Genomic DNA, 24815 nt, shown 5'->3' with positions numbered 1-24815 from the left:
TGGGGACTGTAGAGCATAAGATCCAAGCTAATGTTTATACCATGCATAAAAAGCACTAACATAACTACTTTATTAGAGTGGCGGCATATGAGAGTCAAGTAATAAATAGAGTCCTGGCCTAGGTCTGGGTTACAATGTATCTACTTGTTTGATGGATTCACCTGGTGATCATTTTTTTTTTGTTCCTAATTGTATAATTGAAAGGGGTATATTTGGGGATTTATGTAATCCCCCAATAGCATGTTAGCCAGGGAGTTAAGACTATTATACTGGGGAATGCCAAATGAAAGTCTCTGAAACTCTTCCACTCACTGAGAGACTAAATCATAAATTACACATCATAGGGGTATGACAGATCAGAGCCACTCCTAAAGAATATGAAAGCCATAGTTAATTTTTTATCTTTATTTATTTAATGAAATTGGCCAATACAACTTCATTGGCTTATTGGAAATGGATCATTGAAGATGACTCTAGGCTTTCAAAATCTCAACCAAGTGAACAACTCCATTGCAGTTGCAATGCCAGCTGTGGTATCCTGACACGGTCTTAGATACATGGTAAATGGACACTTATCCAACCAATGTGTTCTTTATGCTCATGTCAGAAAGGCAAATCAAAATTCACTGTTCCTGAGGTTTAATGCATTCACTGTTCCAGGGAGTGAGGGACGGACCCTATGAAGCCTCAGGGACTGCAATATCAATGAAGTTTTCAAGAGACTAGTGATCTAGACCATGCTAATACATGCCCTGTTAAGCTACATTTCTCAGCTGGGAGAAGGGGAGATTTTTGTCCCCCAGAAGACATTTGGCAATACCTGAAAACATTTTTAGTTGTTATAAGTGGGGAAGTATAATACTAGCATCTAGTAGATAGGATCCAGGGATGCTTTTAAACATCTAACAATGTATAGACAGAACTTCAAAACAAAAATTTACCTTGTCCAAATTGTCAATAATGCCAAAGTTGAGAAGTTCTGCTTTAAAGTAAAGCCAATTTTTACTCCATCTCACACTTCCCACCACTAAGAAGTATGACTTTTGGAAGACTTCATGTTTTCCTGAGAACAATTCTAAAAGGCTATCCTTGTTTCAGAACTTCCTGTGTGATTGGCCACACTTTCGTTGAACCTATGTGGCAGCCATACCTCTCTTTCTGCCTACCCTACTTTCTCCTCTTCCCCAACAGGACTTGATTGCAAGATTAAACCCTAACAACATTTCTGCTAATTAATTTCCATCTCAGAGCCTCCTTCCAATGAGATCTAACTGGCAAGAATACCTAGACTCAGGTTCATTGTTGCTTGTCTATTTAGTAGCTGAATGATCCTGGGTTTATCATTTAGCTTCTCTGAACCTCTGGTTTGTCATGAATAAAATGAAAATAATAATGGTTTTACCATGGGGCGTCTGGGTGGCTCAGTCGGTGGAGTGTCTGACTTCAGCTCAGGTCATGATCTGACGGTTCGTGAGTTCAAGCCCTGTATGGGGCTCTGTGCTGAGAGCACAGAGCCTGGACCCTGCTTCAAATTCTGTGTCTCCCTCCCATATCATCAATGAGATAATTTATTATGCAACATTAAGTTACTAAATAATATTACTAGATTTGTATTATCTTTACATATATATATTTATATAAATATATATATTTGTTTTGTTTTTTAAAGTTTATTTATTTATTTTGAGAGAGACAGAGACAGTGTGAGTGGGGGAAGGGCAGAGGCAGAGGGAGAGAGAGATAATCCCACGCAGGCTCCATGCTGCCTGCACGGAGCCCAACATGGGGCTTGAACTCACAAAACAGTGAGATCATGACCTGAGCCAAAACTAAGAGTCAGATGCTTAACCTACTCAGCCACCGAGATGCCCCAATTTTGTTATCTTTTAACCAGTCTTTTGGTTGAGAAAGAAGCAGTGGGGAAAAACCTTGAATATTGCAAAGTATAAAGATTTGATAAGTTTACGGTAATAAGACATATAGTAAATTTAGATTTAAAGAACACTGCAACTCTTATGAAAATTCACAATTTTGTTTCCTTTAAACTAGTAAACCAATCAATCAAATTCTTTATAAAGCTCTTTAAATTTCTGTAGCAATTCTGTGTTTTCAACTTTCTGTTTCTATGGTGACAAGTGCCCATTAGTTATTCAATCACAGAACAATGCTTTATTGTGTTTTTCAACCACAAAATTAAAATAGCTATTTACAAGCAGTAATTCAAATAATGAACTCTAAACTTTAATTTGTCAATCTCTGAAATTACTAGCCAGTTTTTAAAGGTTTTGAAATATACCCGAAACATGAAATTATATTTATTTCACAACTTATCTAAATCAAACGATTAGACATTGAGAAACTTAATATTTTGCCACTTGTAAGAAAAGTATATATCGCAAACATTGCTGGTTTACATAATTTTCTTTAACATGCAATCAAAAAAGTATATAATTGAATTTAATTAAAATAAATGAATGATACTCTAATAAAAATAAAAAAATTAAATGAAAGAATAAATCTATTAATCCTATTAAAAATAATTACTAAACTCAAAACCTGAAAATAATGTAATAACAAAGATCACTATAATTTTAATTCCTTAATGAAATTTTATAAGCATAATTGGTAACATTTCAAATAAAGATACCATTGTATTGTATTAATGGATATGATAACCATTGTATAAATGAATAAAATGAAAAAAAACCCACTTTATTTTGGCCAAAGTTTTTCACCAAAATGATTCATTTTAATAGAATAAATAAATTTGATAAATTTTTAAAGGTGTATTGAAAGCACGAATTGCTAACAATAAATAATTGAAAAGTCTAGTCATGAAATATAATGATTTAAAAGCTGTATTTTAAATTTTGTTAATAATCCTTCAATATTTTTATTTTGTTTGGTTTGGTTCAATTCTAAAAATACTAATTATAGTGGCATCTATAGCTTTTCACCAAAACAACTGGATAATACAATTCTCTGGGCAGAGAGGAGATACTGGCAGAAATCTCAGTAATATTGACCTAGCAGAAAATTGAACCACAGTACAATGATGCTGTGAACTTTTATATTCCATCCTATAAAGAGGAAAAGAATATAAAGTTGAAAAATGACATCTGCTGAGAATTCCATTAAAAGTAAGGAGAAAATGAGTTAAGCACTTACTGAGTGGCAAATATTACTTACCAGACACTTAACTTAATTCTTTTTTCATTTCTTACCAATAGTCACCAATAATAATCACATAGGTGTTATTTCCATTTTGGACACAATGAAATCGAGGTTGAGGTAACTCAATGTTACCAGATCAAATTTTTTAGAATTGACTTGAACAATCTTGATGACTTCAACAGTCCATGCTGTCTCTATTAGACCAAGATTTTTCCATTTTAGGTCTTTTGATTTTTTTTATAAAAATAAAATTATTTTCAAAACCTAGTTACAGCTGAGTACACTCATGAGGGGAAAAGGTGAAACAGTACAATACGGTGTGATACTGCTCCACTACCTGGGGCAAAAAAAGAACCTCTTTTAAAGTAACTACATTAATATTGTTGTTCTGTTCTGACTTTGACCATTAGTTAAAGCTTGTGCCTTAAATAATTCATAAGAGAAAAGAGCCCAGGACATTGTGCTTTGGTTAAAGGTAGCTCAGTTTTGCTGTTGTACGCTTGATGAGCTAGTGTTTGTATAGCATTAATACTGTATTCAGTGTAATATCACAGACGACTAAAATTCTGCTTAGTTTCGCTTAGTTTTACAAACACTATTTTCCTCAGCACACCCTCAGGGTGAGATAAATTTGCCGAGTGACTGGCATTTCTTCCTTCTCTGAGTTTTCAAGACACTTACACCTTAAACATCTCTACTTCCCTTGCTTTGCCTCTTCTTACAGCCATCTGTTTATATGACATCTTTCATACTGGAATTAAAGCTCTTTGAAGATAGGCAGAAATTGACGTTTCTTCTCTTGTGTGATCTCTCACAAAAATCTAGCAGTGCCTTGAACAAAATGGGAGCCTAACATATTGTTGAGAGTTAAATTAATTGAAATTACATATTTTGTTTGCTTTTAACCACAAATCATCATAATAACATATAACACCATTTATTCAGTGCATATGATACATTAGAAAATAACAATGCATAATAATGCAAAGCCTGTTATTCAAGGCTTTGTTGATATAATCTTGATGATGCTAATAAAAATGTTGCATTATTATGAAAACAACTTCTCAAATAATGCTTTGTCACTTAGCTTATTAACTGTAATTTGAGCTGTTCTCCACATGAGCTCATAACCAGTATCAGCTTTTAACATTGAGCCATAGAAGAGAAAAATCAGTAAAATTAAACTCAGAAATTTTATTCAAAATATTTATATCAAGTTATGACTGTTGGAAAAGATTTTATTTCTTTAAAAATACTTTCTTATTTTTCTTCTAAATGCATTTATTATTTTTTGGAAATATGGAAGGAAAGAAATGAGTCTCATAAATTTTAATTTCTTATTCAAATTTTGCCTAAAATTTAAAATAATATTGACTCTTTTTCTGCCTTCTATATTATTTAAATTAAAATGAAAGAAATGTGAAAAAATAGAATGGAATATAAATATTGGCCTTTAAAATTAGAAGATGTGCTTTAGTTTATTTTCTTCTACTCAATGATAATGAATTTAGCTAAATATGTATATTATATATAATACATATATATTTGTTTCTTTTGCCAATTTAACACAGTTCATACAGATTGTGAAAGCAAACAAAATGTAATGAAGGAGAAAGTGATTTACATGCTATAAAAAGAAAGCTTACAAATCAAGTATTTGATTACTGATATCAGATATTTGGTTGTTATGCCTTGTGAAATTACACAGAATTTTAGCCATCTATGATATTACACTGAATATAATATTATGTTTTACAAAGAGTGCTACACTTCTAAGTTTGTGTTAGTTTTGGGCTAATTGAAAAATCAAGAATTTGATTCGGAAAAAATTAGGTGAACAGTATTCATGTTTAGTTTAAAGCTGTCACCTTTTCATTTAGTTTTTCCTAACTACTTTGCAAAAAAAAAAAAAAAAAAAAAAAAAAAACACAGGTATTTGTCCTTTACCTCTTTGTAGGAACATGTTCTACTTAACTATGAAAATCAGACGACTGGGAGCAACATGTTCCCTTTCAAATTTTGACATTGTATAATAGAGTTTGAGACTGATGGGAAATTTTGCCTTCAATTCTTTCTTAGAATTGAAAATATTATGCCTGAGTAATTTCATAATATTTGTAAGATTACTCATTCTGTGAAATTAAATCATTGGGGAATATGTGTACTTGTGCATTCTTTTTTATCAAAAGTTTGGAAAGATATTAACAATGCAAAACAGTCAGTACTTAGTTCTGTCCTTGAGAACAGAAGATATTCATCTTTCTAAACAGAAAATGAAATAAATAAAAGAATAACTGATTATACAGAGAATGAGAATTCTTTAGAAGTTGGTCCTGCAGAGTGCCATTAGGAAGGAATAAATGAGAGACAGGGCTCTCTCCCAGTGCATTTACAATTTAAAGACCAAAACTCAATAAATGCTTATTTTTTATCTGGCCATGACTAGGGTCTTTTAAAATTGCTACTTACTTTGGGATGATTTCAACATTAAATCATTTTCAATACATCGGACTTCAACATAATTTAGTTTCTTCTTACAGAAATAGAATAAGGAAGAAGACAGAGTACTAATTTAATGATTAACATCTGAACAGAATAAGATGTTCTACTTCAGAAGGTATCTGGCAATTTGTCAACAAAGAATCAAAAAGGAGGTCATAGAGATAATGCTTTAGATAACCCATTTCTAGAGCTCAGAAGGGGAAAAAATGTTTCATTTTTTATAACTCAAAAGCATTTTGAACAAAAGCATCTTATTACTTTTAGTGCCAGACCCAAGTAAGCAGGATTGTCTCTGAACCAATTTCTCACAATGGTTATTAACATTTTATCGTATTGTAGAACTTCCAGAATGGCAGAGAAAAAGCATCCAAAAATCCACTTTTCCATGAGAGCAATGAGAACACTGGTAAAACTTTTTAAAATCATCCTTTTCAGGCCACTTGAAATAAAACAAATCTTTCCTGTTTACTCAAAAAAAAAAAAAGTCTATATCTATAAGAATAGTGACTTTGGGCCACTTTAACTTGATCCATTTATATATATTTCTCCTCAACTACACAATACTATTGTGAAAAGCAGGAAAATAGTAGCCATTGGACAGGGGCAGAATGACCATGGAACTCCATAAAAAGTCCTATTCCCAGAGAATTGTCATTACATGAGCTAGCTGGCATATAGTGCCAGAACCCTGAAATGTGCCATTCTTAAAGCTTGTCTTTATTTGACCTAACTTAAAGCTTGTTAGGTTCAAACTTTTCCTTGTGGCATTTGTCAAAAGAAAAAAAATCTGTTGTAATTGTTTAACCACATAGCTGCCTGAGGCAATAAAAAAATCTAACCAAAAAACTCAGAGGGAAATCAGAGTGGTGAAATGAAGTTAAGAGTCTTACAAGTCAGGATATATTCCTGGTGCTCTAGAAAGACGTGTTATATACAGTGCTTGGAGTATGCTCGGAAAAATTCTAATAAGACTCTAATTTCTCACCTCATCTCATTTTTTACCTATTGTTCAGGCCAATATTAGGGTTCTGAACAAACAGAAACTTCAGTCTATGCCTCGGTTGTGAACTGCCAGAGGATTAAACACATGCCCCAATTAAACACAGAGCCCCTTAGTAAAGTGTAGGAGACCTATTGATTCAGAACTGTTAAGGAAATCTTCAGCTGAGCTAAGAAAATAGAGACTTTAATGTTTGCACATGACAAAGAACACTGACTTTACAGAAATTGTCAGGAATGTCACCAAATAAGCCACCAGCAAGAGTGACAACAACAAACAGTAGAAACAAACACTGGTTGGGGGGAGAGACATGGCAGATTTACAAACAAGAGTCACCACATTATAAGGGGTGCTTGGGTGGCTCGGCAGGTTGAGCATCCAATACTTCATTTAGGCTGAGGTCATGATCCCAGGGATGGAGGTCAATAAATACTGAGGAAGCCCAGACATTGGACTTATTAGACTCCAACTTAAAAAAAAATTAGAAATATGTTCAGAAACTAAAAAATATCATGTCAAAATTATTTACAAAATGTGTAAGAATGGCTCATCAAAAAAAAGAATATCAATAACAAGATAAAAATGTTTTTGTCAGAAAAGTCCCAGAGCCAAATAAAAATTCTGGAATTGAGAAAGTATAATAACTGAAATGAAAAATTCAAAAAAGGTACTCAACAGCAGATTTGTGCTGGTAGAAAAGGAGTTAGGAAACTTGAATATAGGTCAATTGAGATTAAACAGTCTAAAAAACAAAAAGAAAAAAAATGAAAGAATGAAATAAAATGAGCATCAGAGACTTGTGCAACAATATCAACTATATCAACATGTGTGTAATATATGCAGAAGAAGAAAGGAGCAGAAAGAATATTTGAAGAAACAGTAAAAAAAAATTTCAAATTTGATGAAATTTCCCATTCATCCCACAATTCAACAAACTGAAAGTTAGATAAACTCAAAGAGATCCGTAACTAGACACATCATAGTCAAACTATCATAAGCCAAGAGAGAGAAATTTAAAACCAACAAGAAATACTCATCACAAAAAAAGAGATCAAGATCAACAATCAATTTCTAATTGGAAACTATGAAAACAAGATGCCAGTGGAATAACACAAAGTGCTGAGAGAAAAAGAATGTCAATAAGAATTGTATATCCTGGGGCGCCTGGGTGGCGCAGTCGGTTAAGCGTCCAACTTCAGCCAGGTCCCGATCTCGCGGTCCGTGAGTTCGAGCCCCGCGTCGGGCTCTGGGCTGATGGCTCGGAGCCTGGAGCCTGTTTCCGATTCTGTGTCTCCCTCTCTCTCTGCCCCTCCCCCGTTCATGCTCTGTCTCTCTCTGTCCCAAAAATAAATAAACGTTGAAAAAAAAAAAAAAAAAAAAAAGAATTGTATATCCAGCAAAGCAAATTCTTTAAAAATGAAGAAAAAATGAAGATATTCCCAGACTGTCAAAAACTAAGATAATGTGTCACTAGAAGACTTGCATTATAAGAAATACTGGAAAAAAAAAATGCTTCGGGCTAAAAAGAAATGACACCAAAGAGTAACTGAAATACACACACAAACAGAAAGATCATCAGAAAGGGACATTACATACATAGATATAAAGTACAAGATATATGTATCTTTTAATAACTCTTTTCTTCCCTTACCTGTTTAGAAAAAAAAAACTGCACAAAGCAATAATTGTAGAATTATGTTGATGGGCTTATAAGATATAAATATATAATTTTTATGATTTTAATAGAAAAAGGAAAGGGGAATAGAATTATTGGAGCAAAGTTTTTGTGTAATGTTAAAATTAAGTTGGTATTAATCTAAACCAAATTGTTTAAATTAAGATGTCAGTTGCAAAAAAAAAAAAGGAGAAAAAGGATGTCAATCAAATTCCAAGGAAATCACTAAATATAATTTTTAAATAGTATAGTAAATAAAAAACAAGAAATTTAAAATAATGTGCTACAAAAATATTTATTTAACCAAAAAAGAAAACAGTAATGCAGAAAATGGAACAAAAAGAGCGTAACATATACAGAACAAATCCCAAAACAGCTGACGACACAAAGTCTACCTTTTCAGTAATTACAAGAATGTAAATGGACTTAACACTTCAATCAAAAGGTGGACATTGAAATAATGGATGGAATAAATGTTCAACTATGTGCTGCCTATAGGAGACATATTTTAGGATTTAAGGCACAAATTGATTTAAAATACAATAACCAAAATGACCTGGCAAAATAGACAAAATAGACTTTAGAACAAACTTATTACTATAGATAAAAAAAGAAGACATTTCTTCTGATAATGTCTGATTATGATAATAATAAGAGGATCAATCCCTCAGGATGACCTCACAGTTAGAACCACATACGTACATAACAATAGAGCATAAAAAATACATGCAGCAAAACCTGACTAAACTGAAGCAAGGAAAACTCAAAAAATAATTGAAGACTTCAATTTCCACTCTCAATAAAGGCAAAAAAAAGAAAAGCTGAGCTGAAGACAAACAAGAAATAAAAGACTTGAAATACACTAAACCAATTTGACTTAATAGGCACCTACAGACTATTTCACCTATGTACAAATGGAATATGCTTTATGATAGACCATATTCTAGGTTGTGAAACAAGTCTGAATAAATTTTAAAAGGTTAAAATAATGCAAAATAAATTTCCAGACAATGGAATTAAATTTGAAATCAATAGTAGAGGGGACGTGAGACTTTTATAAATGTATGAATATTAAATAACATTTCTAAATAACTAACGGATCAAAGAAAAGATCACAGGGTAATTTAGAAAATACTTTGAGGTAAATTTTTAAAGTAGCAAAATTTATGGAACGTAGCAAATTACTTAGAAGGAAATTTATGGCTATAAATGCTTAGTTAAAAAAAGAAATGAAATGAATAATATGATCTTTTATTGGAAAAAAATAGCTAGAAAAAAAGAGAGTTAACTGTACCAAAATCAAGCAGCAGAGAGGAAATAATAATTATTAGAGTGGAAATAAAATTGAGTATACTAAGACAACAGAAAAAAGTCAACAAAACTGAAAGTTTGTTCTTTCAAATGATCCACAAAATTGAAAAACCTTTATCTACCCAAAGAAAACAAAAGAGATTCATGTAACTAAAAATCAGAGATGAAAGAGAAAAAAACACTCTTCATTTAACAGAAATAAAAATAATTATAACAGCAGACTATGAAAAAGTGTATGCCGACAAATTAGATAAAATTTGTCCATTACATAAAATGGACAAATTCCTAGAAAGACACAAACTACCACCATTATCTCAAGAAGAAACAGGAAATCTGAATAGAGCTATAATAAACAAAGAAATTGAATTAGTAACTTAAAAACTTGCCACACACACACATCGCATCGTTAAATGTTTTCAATACTTAATTGTACTAAAGATATAAAGAAGAATAAGCATCAATTATTCACAAAACCTTCCAAGAAAATTAGAGAGAGAGAACCCTTCCCAATTTATTCTATAAAGCCATTGTTATTCTGATACCCAAATCAAAGAAATCACAAGAAGAGACAGTTACAAAAAATATCCCTTTATGAAGTCAGATGCAAATATTTTACATAATATACTAGTAAGACAAAACTGGCATCATATAAAAAGATTATAAGCCATGATCAAATGGGATTTATCTCAGGAATGCAAGATGAGTTTAACATCTGAAAGTCAATCAATGTAGTACACTGTAAGATAAAACTAATGACAAACATAAGATGATCTCAATAGATACACAAAAAATATTTGAAAAAAAAACAATAATATATTTTTATTATAAAAACCTCCAATAAAATAAGAACAGAATGGAACTTCCAAAACCCAATAAAGGCATCTATTAAAAAATTCACAACTACTAACATTCTTATAGTGAAGGACTGAAGTATTTCCCTTAAGATGGGGAGTAAGACAAGTACACCTGCTCTCCTGCTTCAATTCAACATTGTCCTAGAGGTGCAATCCTAGACAAGTAGATAAGGAAAAGAAATAAAAAGCTGTCATCCAGAATGGAAAAGAAGATATAAAGCTGTCTCTAATGGCAGATGATGTGATAGTGTATATACAAAATTGTAAAAGATCCACAAAAACCACTAGGACAGGGACACCTGCATGGTTCAGTCAGTTAAGCCTCTGACTTCTGTTCAGGTCACGATCTCGAGGTTCACGGAGTCCCTCATTGGGCTCTGTGCTGACAGCTCAGAGCCTGGAGCCTGCTTACGTTTCTGTGTCTCCCTCTGTCTCTCTGCCGCTCCCCCACCTGTGCTCTGTCTCTCTCTCTCTCTGTCTCTCTAAAAAATAAACATTGCAAAAATTAAAAAAAATAAAACTACTAGGACAACTAATGAAGGACTTCAGCAAGCTTTCAGGATGAAAGATCCACATACACAAATCAATTACATTATTGCAAATAATAAAAACTCCAAATAAAATTAAGGAAATAATTCTATTTATAATAGCATTATGAAGAATAAAGAAATAAGTTTGTCAAAAGAAGTACAAGATAGTACATTGAAAATTTCACATTGTTGACACAACTTACAGAACCCCTAAATAAAAGGAAAAGCATCCTGTATTAATGACTTGAAGACTTAATATTCTTAAGATGGCGATACCACTGAAAATAATCAATAGATTCAATCTTTGCCAAAATTCTTGCTGCCTTTAGGCAGACATTGGCAAGCTGATTCTAGATTTCATATGGAAATGCAAGAGACACAGAATAGACAAAAATCTTGAGAAAAACAAAGTTGAAAGACCACATACCTCTCTATTTCAAATATTCTATAAAGTCACACTAATCAAGATACTGTCATATTTACATTATCATAGCTATACATATCAAGATCAATGGAACATAATTGAAAATCTAGAAATAAACCTTTATGCTATGGTTAATTGATTTTCACACGAATGTCAAGACAATTCAATGGGCTAATTATATAGTCTTTTCCATCATTGGTGTTTAGACATCTTGATATCTATATTCAGAACAAAAAAGTTGGGATCTTATGTCACACCCCAAAGAAAAATTGATTCAAAATGGAAATAAACTTACATATAATATTCCAATTATAAATAACTTAGAAATAAGCATAGGAGTAAATTTTGTGACCTTGGGCTAAGGAATAGTTTTTTTAGACATGACACCAAAGCACAAACCACAAAAGATATAAAAAGTTTAATTGGAATTCATAAAAATTTAAACCCTTTATGTTCCAAAAGACATCATTAAGGAAGTGAAAACCCAAACCACAGACAGAAAATATTTGTAAATCATACATTTGGGTTTTTTTTTAATTTTTTTTAACCTTTTTTTTTTTCTTTTTGAGACAGAGAGAGACAGAGCATGAATGGGGGAGGGGCAGAGAGAGAGGGAGACACAGAATCTGAAGCAGGCTCCAGGCTCTGAGCATCAGCCCAGAGCCCGACGCGGGGCTAGAACTCACGGACTGCGAGACCGTGACCTGAGCCGAAGTCGGACGCTTAACTGACTGAGCCACCCAGGCCCCAAAATCATACATTTGTTAAGGGATTTATATCCACAACACACTGAAGACATTTACAACTCAATCCAGTTAAAAAAAAAATAGCATTTTCTTTCCACACTTAGCATGTCAATTACACTTCTTCAAAACAAAAAGTGGTTGGCCTAGAGTTTACAATTTACATTTTTAACTACCCTTAAGTCTATCTTCAAATAACACTACACTGCTTCATATATAGTGTAGATAGCTAATAATGAAGTATTACCAATTCTTCCTCCGTGCCTCTTGTGTGATTGTTGTAATTAATTCACTTATCCAAATACATTGCTACTATTATTACATTAAAAACACAGTGATCTTCTAGATCAATTAAGAATAAGAAAAATACAAGATTTTTATTTTACTTTTATTTATTCCTCCCCTAGTGCTCTTTATTTCTTTATGTAGATCAATTTTTTTACCCATAAAATTTTCCTTCCATTTGAAGAACTTAATGTTAACATTTCTCACTCAGCAGATCAGCTGTCTGGAGAATTCCCTAAATTTTCATTTCCTACATTCTTTATTTCTCCTTCACTTTTGAAGGATAATTTTATGCGATATCGAATTTTACATTTCATTCCACTTGCTTCTTGCTTACATGATTTCAGTTGAGAAGTCTGGTCTAATTTTTACCCTTGTTACTCTATAGATAAGACTTTCTTGCTGTGGATTTTCTTAAGATTTTTTCTGTATATGATACATCTAGGTATAATTTTCTGAGCTTCCTAGATCCATGGTTTGGTATCTGTCATTAATTCTGGAAATCCTTAACCATTATTATTTCAAATATTTCTAATTCAGTCTTTCTTTTTTCTCCTTTCCCTATCTCAAATATGTATATATTACACCTTAAAAAAATCTCCATCAGATTTTGGATAGTCCATTCCAGTATTTTTCCTTATTTTTTTCCCTGTATTTTAATTTTGGGAAGTTTCTACTGACCTATCTTTACTTTAAGTTCACTGATCCTCTCCTTGACCATGGCCTGTCTAATGATGAGAGAAACTATTAGGGCATTTTTTTTTTAATTTCTGCTTCAGTTTACTTTGATTTTTATTTTTTTGCTTTTGATTCTTCCTCAGACTTCCTGTCTCTCTCTTGCATGTTGTCTACTTTTTCATTAGCATCTTTTACATATTAGTAATAGTTATTTTAAATTCCCTGATTCTGGTTCCTCAGATTTCAGATTTCTCTAGTGACATTTTTTGTCTCCCTCTTTGATTTGGGAATCCCTTAAATACTGTTCTCAAGGAGTCTGGGCCTTGCAGCTATTTCAGCTGTAATCTACTGGAAACCTGCTGTTGTGGGGATAAATTACAGGGCCTAGAATATTATGATTGCATCTCATTCTTTTAATGGGTCTATCTCCCTGTGCTGTGACTTTCACAAGTGTTTCTTGGCTTTCCTTCTTCCCTTAGATGAGACAGAAAGTCTGGAGGGTTTTAGAGTGGGGTAAATGCCCTTCTCCATGATAGGATAAACTCTTGTTAAGTGTTTTCCCTGGAGAATAGGCCTTTGTTATGGAGAATGCTCTGGATGTATTTCAGAATTGTCTTTCCTTCCCCAGACAGAACTGCCAGGAGATCTTTCTCAGATCTTTACTGGGTGCCTAGAGAGAAACCCCAGAAAAGTAAGCCCCCTCACAAGACTGCAACAGCCCCCAATAGTTTATTACCCAGTCAGCTTCCAGCAGTTTGTTAATTTAGGTGTTCCTACCAGTTTACAGCTCCTGCATCATCAGTTCTGTTTCTCTGTACGTGCTTGTCTCTCTAGATTTCGAGATAGCAGTTTGCCTTGCAATGTCAGTTCTCTGACAAGTGAGGGATATCACTGATTTTCAGTTTGTGCAATATTTCTTGTTATAATGGTAGGAGTCATGACTTCTAAGCTTTTTGGATTTGGAGCTGAAATTGGAGGTACTTTAACACTCATCGATAAAATGTTAACTTTATTCTTAAAATTTGTGCATTTGCACACTTAATTTTTGTCTCTTATGTGGCATTTCCTCTCTCTGCTATTAAGTTTTTTGTTATTTGACAAAAGGTCTTGAAATATAATTCTTGTCTGCATCCATTTGTTGGCATTTGAAACATCTTTCCATTAAATTCTCATACTCCTCCCCTCTTGACAACTAAGAACCTGCTCAGCTAATACTTGTTAGGAAGCTTCCACTTGCTTCCATATCCAACCATCTATGCTTCCCTCTTCTTCACCCATTACACAGGCACCCTTCTGCTATTTCTTTAACCCTACCTTTACCAGTCTTTGTTAGTGGGGCTTAATAGGGTCCCACCTCATGCTGTGATATCTGGCATATAATACAATTTGATGTTAAACAGTAATAAAATGAAAATAATCAGTAGCTATTCATCAAAGCTTATTGAAATAATATAACTTTGTTAAAACAGGAGTATTTTTCAAAAAATTTTTGAAAATCCAGATGATGGGGGAAAAGTACATCTTTAGTTAAAAATATATGTCATTGGGGGAGCCTGGGTGGCTCAGTTGGTTAAGCGGCCGACTTCAGCTCAGGTCATGATCCCGTGATCCATGAGTTCGAGCCCCGCGTCAGGCTCTGGGCTGATGGCTCAGAGCCTGGAGCCTGTTTCAAATTCTGTGACTCCCTCTCTCTGACCCTCCCCTGTTCATGCTCTCTCTCTGTCTCAAAAATAAATAAAAATAAATAAATAAATATATATATATATATATATATGTCATTAAAGTGCTATTATTTTTCTGATGCTACAATGTTAAGTGTTCACATTGTGACGTTGAACTATAAAACTGAATAAAGTACAAGAAACTTCCTACTCAATTCTCTCAATTTTTAATTCACTCATTTTAGAGGTAGGAAAGTAAGCCCCCAGGAAGGAAAGTGAGTAGCACAGATTGTACAATCTACCAATTTACAGATCAGTGCTCTTTCATTATATTACCCTGTCTCTGACACCTCTGAATAATTTCCTCCTTGTAGACAGATAAATGGAGGCTATGGATTGCTACAATTTTCAGTCAAGGCAGACTCAACCAATAATGTTACCAACAATATCCCCCACAGACATATTTATTACAACCATTCCCTGTTTTGTTCTACATCAGCAGGTCCATCTGGCAGTAAAGGATTGACCAGGTGTTCTGGGGAAAAGTTGGCACACAACTGCCTTGAATATTGTGATACTAGCAGAAGGGAGAGATTTAGAAAATGAAAGGAAATTAAATTATTCTTGGTATATATGAGCTTACAAGACATTTTTAGGTGGTAACAATTATGGAACATCTTTTGCTTTATTTGTAGATGATTTTTGGCTTGGTTTAAAAAATCAGAATGAAGTATAAATATTCAAGAGAAACAGAGTGTCTTATCCATTAGTGTAGTGAATAAACAAAAGCTTAGGTAAGCAACTGTAAAATCTTTAGTAAAATGTAAAAAGAAACTAACGTATGGCATCTCTCATCAAAACTATTTATTATTCTAAACTGTAATGATAATAAAACCTGTTTCTTGATTAGTCTCGATTAGTTGTTACCTGACTCAGGTTTTTTTTCAATCAGATGATCGGAAAATGGTTTACAAGTGACCTCTGCCTTACTAAATTGAATTTCCTGGCTTGAATTACTTAATCCTTTCCCCAAAGTGAACAATTTCCTGTGTATTTTAGCTTATCAAAGACAATGAAGGTATTAAGAGAGCAGATCTTATTCTAATACTACAGAACCCTGATTGAATAACAAATGTAGGGCATGTCCACTGAGGCTTCCGACAGCCCCTAGAAGCTTTTACCAAAGAGATGTTTTTGGTGTGGGACACTAGTACACATTAACGAGAAATTTCTATTACTGGTACCAGCAACACCCTTGACTTTCATTATGTAAGGATTAATACCATGGCAAAAGTGCTTTTATCAGTCTAGAATGTTCATATGCTATATTATAAAATGTACAACCATACTACATTTTTATGGTCTTTTAGGTCAGGAAAAAATGATTAATGTTCTATGATTCAGTTAACTTTTATTTAAGATTTTATTTATATTTTATTTAACCTTTTTACCATACCCTTTACATTTTATTTAAATTATTTCAACTGAAAGTGTTATGTAGGGATTTTAGAAAAACAGAAAAAGCAACACTGAAAAGCAAAATTGATGATTACAGTATTTAGAAATAACATTTAAATATATAGTTCTTTTTTATATATTGATATATACATGTATTCTTTCACATTTTTATATGGATTCTACCAGAGTATTGTTTTCTAACTTTTCTCCAACAAGTTATTTACCATATATTCTCTTTATACGTTGTTGCTTGTGTAAATATATTCTCTTTAAACATTGTTGCTTGTGTAAACATTTTATATAGTCATTATTTTGGAAAATAATGTAAATGAAATTCAAATGGCACCCGATTACATGTATATAATATATATTCAAATGTGTACATATATATATATATATATATATATATATATATATATATATATGTAAAAAAATTTAATGACTTTGGAGGAAAAGTCAGGAGCTTACCATTAATGTATTTCTTTAACATCTCCACTGACCTACTAATTTTGTTGCCTACACTGTTTTCTCAGCTATCATTCACATTCCCTCCAGGATATATTCTTTGTTCTAGGACTAAATGCATTTAATGGTCATCACTAATAAATCACTAAAATCATCCTTGAGTTCCTCATTTAGTTTTGAGAGAGAGACAGAGAGAGTGTGAGTGAGGGAGAGGGACAGAGAGAGAGGGAGACACAGAAACCAAAGCAGGCTCTAGGCTCTGAGCTGTCAGCACAGAGCCCAACACGGGGCTTGAACCCATGAATGATGAGATCATGACCTGAGCCAAAGTCAGACCCTTAACTGACTGAGCCACCCAGGGGCCCCATTACATTGTGTAATTTAATTACCAATGACATGTCTCCAGAAGTACTCATTCTTTATTTCCTAAGTCTTTTATAGAACCGGCCAGTGGCTTTAATTCTTTCATGACAATTGAGATGAGTCTCATTCTGAGATCATACTTTCTTGCAGAACTTGGCAAAGACTGCTTTACTTATCTTCTGGTGAATAGTGTTTTAGTGGAGAAATCTAAGGCAAGCCTGATTTTATTTTTATAGGTGATGTTTTCTTACTACTCATGGAATGAGAAATTATGTTTGAAATTCAGTGGTGTTAGTGTATATATATACTGTGAATCTCAATTTTCATTTTTCTGTGTCACCTTTTCTTGGTATATAGCATATCCTGGTAGTTTTTTCGTTTCTCTGTACTATTCTATATAATTAATTTGTGAACTTATTTCCTACATAATTTAAGATTTTTTTCCTATTATATCTCTTGTGAATATTATGTGTATTGTTTACTTCAAGGACAAATTATTTTGTTGCACCATCTATGTCTTTATATGAGTAATTTTCTTTGTATTGATTTAATATCTTCGACTTTTCTTCTATTTTCACTATGACTTCTGAAGTGTTTTTATCCATAACAGCAATTTAGTTTTCAACTGTATGCATTCTTCTTTCTTCAGTTTCTGATTTATTTAATTAGATCTAGTATTGGTTTGCATTTCAGTTTATTTATTTACTTCTGTTATTTACCTCTACCTAATATCCTATCTTTTAGGTATTGGTTTTATGCTTTCATTTTATTGAAGTAATTTTACTATTAAGTTTTCCAATAACTCAATGCTTCTAAGGAAGTTTTTTATCCCTTTGCTGCTTGTTTTGTTATTGTCACTTCTTTTTTATGTGATACATTTACTTATATTTTGTGATATTCTTTTTTTCTCATAATCATGGATAGCATGATGGTCTTGTATAAATTTTTTTTCTTTTAATCTCAGGACAAGTAAATTCTCTTTGACACACTTTCTAACTTAACTGGTATTTCCAATAGCTTAAGGACCTACAGTTGAGAGAGGATGAAAACTTGGCAAGCGTTGCTGGGGACTCTGTTCTGTATTCTGAGATCCTATGAGGCTCCTGGTTTTAGTGTCCCTCTACTCTGCTACGTGTCTGTCTTACCCTACCCTCAGAAGCCTTCATTCATTCCCCTTTCTCAGGCCACTGACAGATTATGAATTTAAATGACCAATGGACAAATTTAGAACTCTGAAAAAACTGAGAAGTTATAGTACAATATATGATAACTACAGATAAAAAGATTGATAAAGTATATGTAAAATAAAAGATATCGGTTTATAAAATACACTTTAAAAAAGTGAAAATTGGGGCACTTGGGTGGCTCAGCCAGTTAAGTGTCAGACTCTTGATTTTGGCTCAGGTCACGATCGCCCCATTTGTGAGTTGGAGCCCCATGTCAGGCTCTGTGCTGACTGTGCGAAACCTGCTTGGGATCGTCTCTCTCCATCTCTCTCTGACCCTCCCCTGCTTGTTCTCTCTCTCTCTCTCCCCCCCTCCAAAAAAATAAGTAAACCTTGAAAATAAAAATAAAAAATAAAAGTGAAAATTAGCAGAAGTTATCTGTGTCACAATAACTGAGAGAATTAATATCAATTTTATAAAGACTTTATAGCATTCAATGAGAAAAAGCTTAACATTAATAGAATATTCATTAGAAAACATGAGTATATTCACAGAATAGTCAATACATGTGTTACATACATATATATATGTATATGCATATGTATGTATATATGTGTATGTATATATGTATGTGTATATATGTATGTATATATGTATGTGTGTGTATATATATATATATATGTGTGCGTGTGTGTATATATATATAAAGAGATTACCGAAACTAAGTGGTTCTGAGGGAATTGAAAAACAAGACTATAATAAGATTTTTTATACCCATTCAATTGACAAAAAAGGGGTGTCTGATTGGCAAAGGTTGCAGCTGATACAGACCAGGGGATTCTCTCACACTTACCAGAGTGCAAAGTAGAGCAATCTCTTTGGATAAAAAATAGGGCATTATTTTATGGAGCTGGTGATTCATATGCTCTGTAAGGCAGAGATACAGTACAATGTCCATATTTTGACATTTGTAGGTGCTCGGTCAGGGAATACGTACCCCAGGCTTCACCCTAAGTAAGCACAGCCACGTATATCATCGGAATAAAAACAAAAGTGAGTGTATTAATTTGCTAGGGCTGCCATAACAAAACATCACAGACTGGGTGGCTTAAGCAACAGAAATGTATTACTCACAGTTCTGGAGGTTCAAAGTCCTAGATCAAGGTGCTGGCAGGGTTAGTTTTTCTTGAGGGCTGATTGGCTCATAGATGGTCACTTTCTTACTGTGTCCTTGCATGATTTTTATTCTGTGCATGCATATCCCTGGTGCTTCTTCCTCCTCCAGTAAGAATACCAGTCATATTAGATTAGGGCCCTGCCCTCATGGTATGATTTTAATTTAATCACCTCTTTAAATACCTTATCTCTAAATACAGTTACATTCTGAGGTCCTGGGTTTGAGGACTCCAACATATGAATTTTGGGCACACACTATTCAGCCCCTATTTGGTAGACCATTTCTGGGCCAAGGTTTCTAAGATACAGGCAAGCAACCTCTGTGTTCTTGTCGTGCTCTGATAACTATATGCATACAACTATATGGTACGAGAAAAAAGAAACTGGATGGAGATTAGCTACCTTCCTTGACCTGCTAAATAAGAAGGAAGTACAGGCTTAATGTATTTGAATAATTTATGTATTTTGAACCATTTGCTGAGTGGTATTAATACACAATCATTAATATAATCCAAGCCCCATTGTATCACTCCTACACAAAAGCATATTTTGCACTTAGTAAAAGCAGATACAAAGAATGTCTAGTGAGGAGATATTACACATAAGAGGAAAAAACTGGAAACAGTGTAAAACTCATTAACTTGACAATGGATAAATAAATTGTAATTATTGAAACAATGGAATATCACTCAGCACTAAAAATGAATATACCAAGGCTATATATTTCAATTATGATAACTTTCAGAAATATAAATTTGAGTGAAAAATTCATAGAAGACTGCATGCATTTTCTATTCTTTTTTCTAAGCATACAAAAAGGAAAAACAAGATATATATTTTAAGTATGCACATATTTGTGATATAACTATAAAGAATTATAAGAAGATGATGAACAGAGTATCAGTATCATTATCTCCTCTTCAGAAACGGAACGGAGCTTTTCCAGAAATTATATAGGAAGCTTTTATAACATTAGTTATATTCTGTTTTATTCCATTTTGTGTTGGATTCTATTGGTTTTATAATGCTTCCTAAGTTAAATGTGATCTATATATATATATATATATATATATATATATATACACACACACACATACAATATTGCATCTAATATTACGTATTAAGAAATTTTATTTACATAATTTTAAACATGCAAAAATAATTAATTTTTAGTATTAAATTACAGTTTATATGGTCATATTTGTTAAACCAATAAAAATTCAAAAACTCAAGTTGTCCTTAAGGCTACTCAGTAATACACCATTTCATGATGATTATACTTTTGACCAAAACAAAGAAACTTGGCAAAAAATAACATTAAACATCATCTTCATACATGAAAAGAGAATTAAAAACTAGGGTGAGTTTCAAAAGTATTAAATTCCTTAAATTATTTTAGATCACAAGAATAGTGTTTGATGATTTAAAACACCATAAGATTTCATAGACTGTCTTTGTAAAGAACATCAGTTAACCAGCAGATAAACCTAAAATTCTTCTACTTGAGATTCAATGGTTTTATAGGTAATGCTTATTGACTAATGGTTTACACAGGTTAAATGCTTGTCACCCTTACAATTCTAATAACTATATAATCAGTTGGGTGTGTTGATTTAAATTAAAAAAGAAAGCAATCATAACTAAATAATTATCCAATTGACATGGGCATATCTCTACTGGATTCAAGTAAAAGTACTAATGCATTCAATAATATTTCATGTGTTTCAAATAAGAAATACATCTCCAATAGACTAATTCAAATCTTGTGTAGAAAAGGATCCTGTGATAATTGGGATTTAATGAGTAAGAATATTATAATAATTTTTACCATGAAAGACTTTTCTAAATAGTAATGATACGCACTTGGCTAGTTCTTTTATTTGAAACCTTTAAGCACATGAATTTTTTAGTTAAAGTTAGTCAACATATAGGAACTGGATATAATTCCTGTTTTCTCATTTCTTTGTGAGGTAGTACAGAGGAGTTCAAAAAAATGTTTATAGAGAGGATTTGCCTTAATTCTAATTATCAGAACACCATTTCCATTATACTTTTAAGAAATGTGGCTGTTTTTCAGGCCTATAGTGATACTCTGATCAATTTGCCATCTAATTTATAATATATGAGGGCATATTTACTAAAGAATTAAGGAAGATAGTTAATTATTTCTTTAAAATTATGTATGCATATATATTATGTATAAATTTACACACAGATTTATATAAAATATTATATATCATACAATTATATTATTATAAATAAATTGCATAAATAAATAATTTTTATATAAATTATATAAATAAATGCATATTATATATATATATTCATTTATTTGCATATGACTATGGCCTCTAAAAAGTACTCTCCAATGCTGATATTTCTTGAACTTTCTGTTCAATATTATTTGTTAATTTTTATTTTCTCTGTTCTTAACTTATTTTTGTTTACTTTCTTCATTCGATCTCTCTTCCTCTAAAATGTTAAAAGGAAAAAATGAGAAAAAAAAACAGCACTGTAGGGTCCATAGCTATTATTTTGTTTTTTTTACAGAAAACATTGTATCTTACCAGAAAGAGTGAAGATTTGTGATAAAACTGGTATTCATTTACGAAATTGGCTATGTTTTATATAAATTTGAACTTCAATTTCTTGATCTTTAAAGTAGGGTCAATAATGTTGAATTAAAGTTATTATAAGAACAGAAAGAATATATCTAAATCCCTGGTATCTATTACATATTCAATTACTGGTGGCTACTACCAATGATATTGGGCTTGGTATTACTGAGGGCAGAAATAGAAATATATTATTTGATGGAGAGTTACAATTCAGAGATCTACATGGATGATATTCAGATTTGGATATTTTTATAATTCTGTAGAATTTATCAGAAGCAGGGATTTGAAGATTATAATTCTTTCAAAAATTAAGAAAAATACTGGATCTTCTAATGAGATCTTTCACTAAAATCACTTGACCATGAAGCAAGAAGATAGATTGATCTTATCCACATGATCAAGTGCAAATCTCAGGTGCCTCTGGGGCACTGAAGGCCCAACTTTTGGTGTGCCATGTCTAGTTATAGTGAAGTTGACTGAAGTAATCACAATGACTATCAATGTTATTTCTGTTCTCAGAAATTCTGAAATATTCTGTTCTCAGTTTTAAGAACTGAGTCAGCTTCAGAAGCCCATTTGTTCATCAAGTTCAGTAAGAAGAGAAGAAAAAATTTAAAAAGAGGACAAGTCTAACCCAAATAACACCAATTCATAACTAAGTCTTTCTTTCAATGAGGATTTCTTAATAAAAATTTCTGAATTTATACCTAACTGAACTTTACCTGAACCTTGAATTCATTTTTACATTGCCAAAAACAAGTGTGTATTAAATTTAATATTATTCCAGATGAGAACAAGTCTTTCTAAGATATACAAGGAGATAGGAGGAGTTAGATATGTTGCACCTAGATATGTAATCCTTGCTCACAATATTTTATGTGTGTCTGTTGGAGAGTGAGGCCTGCCTTCAGAGAATAGAAATTAGTATGTTATTTCCATAATCATTTTAAAAAATAAAGCTAAAGTATTTAGACAATAAAAATTGTGGAATTTTTTTCAAATTATAGAAATATAAATTATGTGTTCAATTCATATTAATTTACGAGTCCCAAAACTTAGGTTTACCATGTAAACATAAAAATCACTAACAGATACAGCACACAAAATAAAAATCTAGAAAATAATGTATAGTAATAAGTGAATAAACTTGGAAAATAAAACAGTGACTTATTTAAATTATTTTGAGGGACAGGGGTTTTTTTTCCTCATTTAACACTAATGTATGAACATTGAATAGAAAGGGAAAAAGTGAAAAAGATGAAAAAAAAATAGAAAACAATACCACTCAACAAATGGAATTATATATTACATGCTGGCTTTCTTTTTCTATTGTTAGTTTTACTTCTGAGCTTATTATTTTTTAAAATAGTTGCAAAATATTCAGAATGCAAGCAGGTTTCAAGAAAATATTACCATGCCCAATGTGAAGTTGAAGAAATAAAACATCACATGAATGATTGAAGCCCCTTTTGTTTCTCTACAGAGTCATTTTTATTCTTTCTCCTACATAGTTAAAAACTGGACAGAATTTGATATTCATTGTTGCCATGAATTACTCTGTACTTTAACTACATAGTATTATCTAATTATGTTGTAAGTCCTCTGTAATTTATTTTTTTATATTTAACATTATGTTTGGGATTAATCCACATTGCTATGCGTCATTTTAGATCATTCATTTCTACTGTTATATCACGTTCCGTTAGGTGAATATTTTCCAATTTTTCCATGTTCATGTTAAAATTTAATCCTTTTTATTCCAAACAATTTAAAATCTTATTAGATAGCCTTTAGAAAGAATATAGTAATGATTGTTTAACATTTAATAATATGCATATACCATAATGCACCTAACAATTCTTTGATGGGTAGATATTCTGGGAAGGGTACTCTCTCCAGTTCTCCCCCAAATCTAGACTATTGTTAGTACATAACAGGTGCTGTATCTTTAACAATTTTTAATAGAATGACTTTCCATTTAATTGTTCATTGTTATAATTAATGATTCAAATAGAATGAGTTTTCATCTAACTTCCCGATAATTTTTATGCTATATGACAAAGATTTTTGTAGAAAAAAAGATTTGCATGATTAGATCATTTTCTTTCCTATTCTTACATTTTAGAGGTAGGATTTGGGGTACAGATGCAGCCCTACTACAGCCCGAAACTTTGGAAAAGAGAAGTTGGTTGCTGACCACTGGGTTATCTTGCCCTTTTGAAAGATGGGTGGCAAGTAATCTTTGGTTCATATGTGTTGCCCTTCTGTTTTGAAAATATAGCATGAGATCACATTTCAGTTTGAAAAAACTGAAAGCTCTGTGTTACTTTTCTAATGTGCTCAGGTCTTTATATTGTAGCAGGGAAAAACAAGTACCAAACTATGTCGACTTTCTAAAAATAAATTGAATAATGTTGGAGATCTAATTTATAAGAACACTTTTTATCCCTTGTGGGGTTTAATAAAGCAGTTATTTTCACTTAGGTTGGGGGAAGGGTTGTTGCAAATAATTTTATTTGTCCAGAGTTGATTCTACAGGGAGGAAAAGGTCCCTTCTAAAAGAAATGCTAAAAGCCATTATTGTCCAGCTGAGCCCAGTATCTTAGGAAAAGAAAGAAAGAGATTCATGGAAAAATTCCAATCAGGGATTATCAATGTGAATTTTCTTGAAGCAACTTTCATCTCCTGTTTTCCATTTGACTTTCTATAATAAATGATAGGCGGTGGATGTA

The sequence above is a fragment of the Leopardus geoffroyi genome, chromosome C2 (genome assembly GCF_018350155.1).
Source record: "Leopardus geoffroyi isolate Oge1 chromosome C2, O.geoffroyi_Oge1_pat1.0, whole genome shotgun sequence".
Classification (NCBI taxonomy): domain Eukaryota; kingdom Metazoa; phylum Chordata; class Mammalia; order Carnivora; family Felidae; genus Leopardus; species Leopardus geoffroyi.
This window is presented reverse-complemented; position numbering follows the sequence as displayed.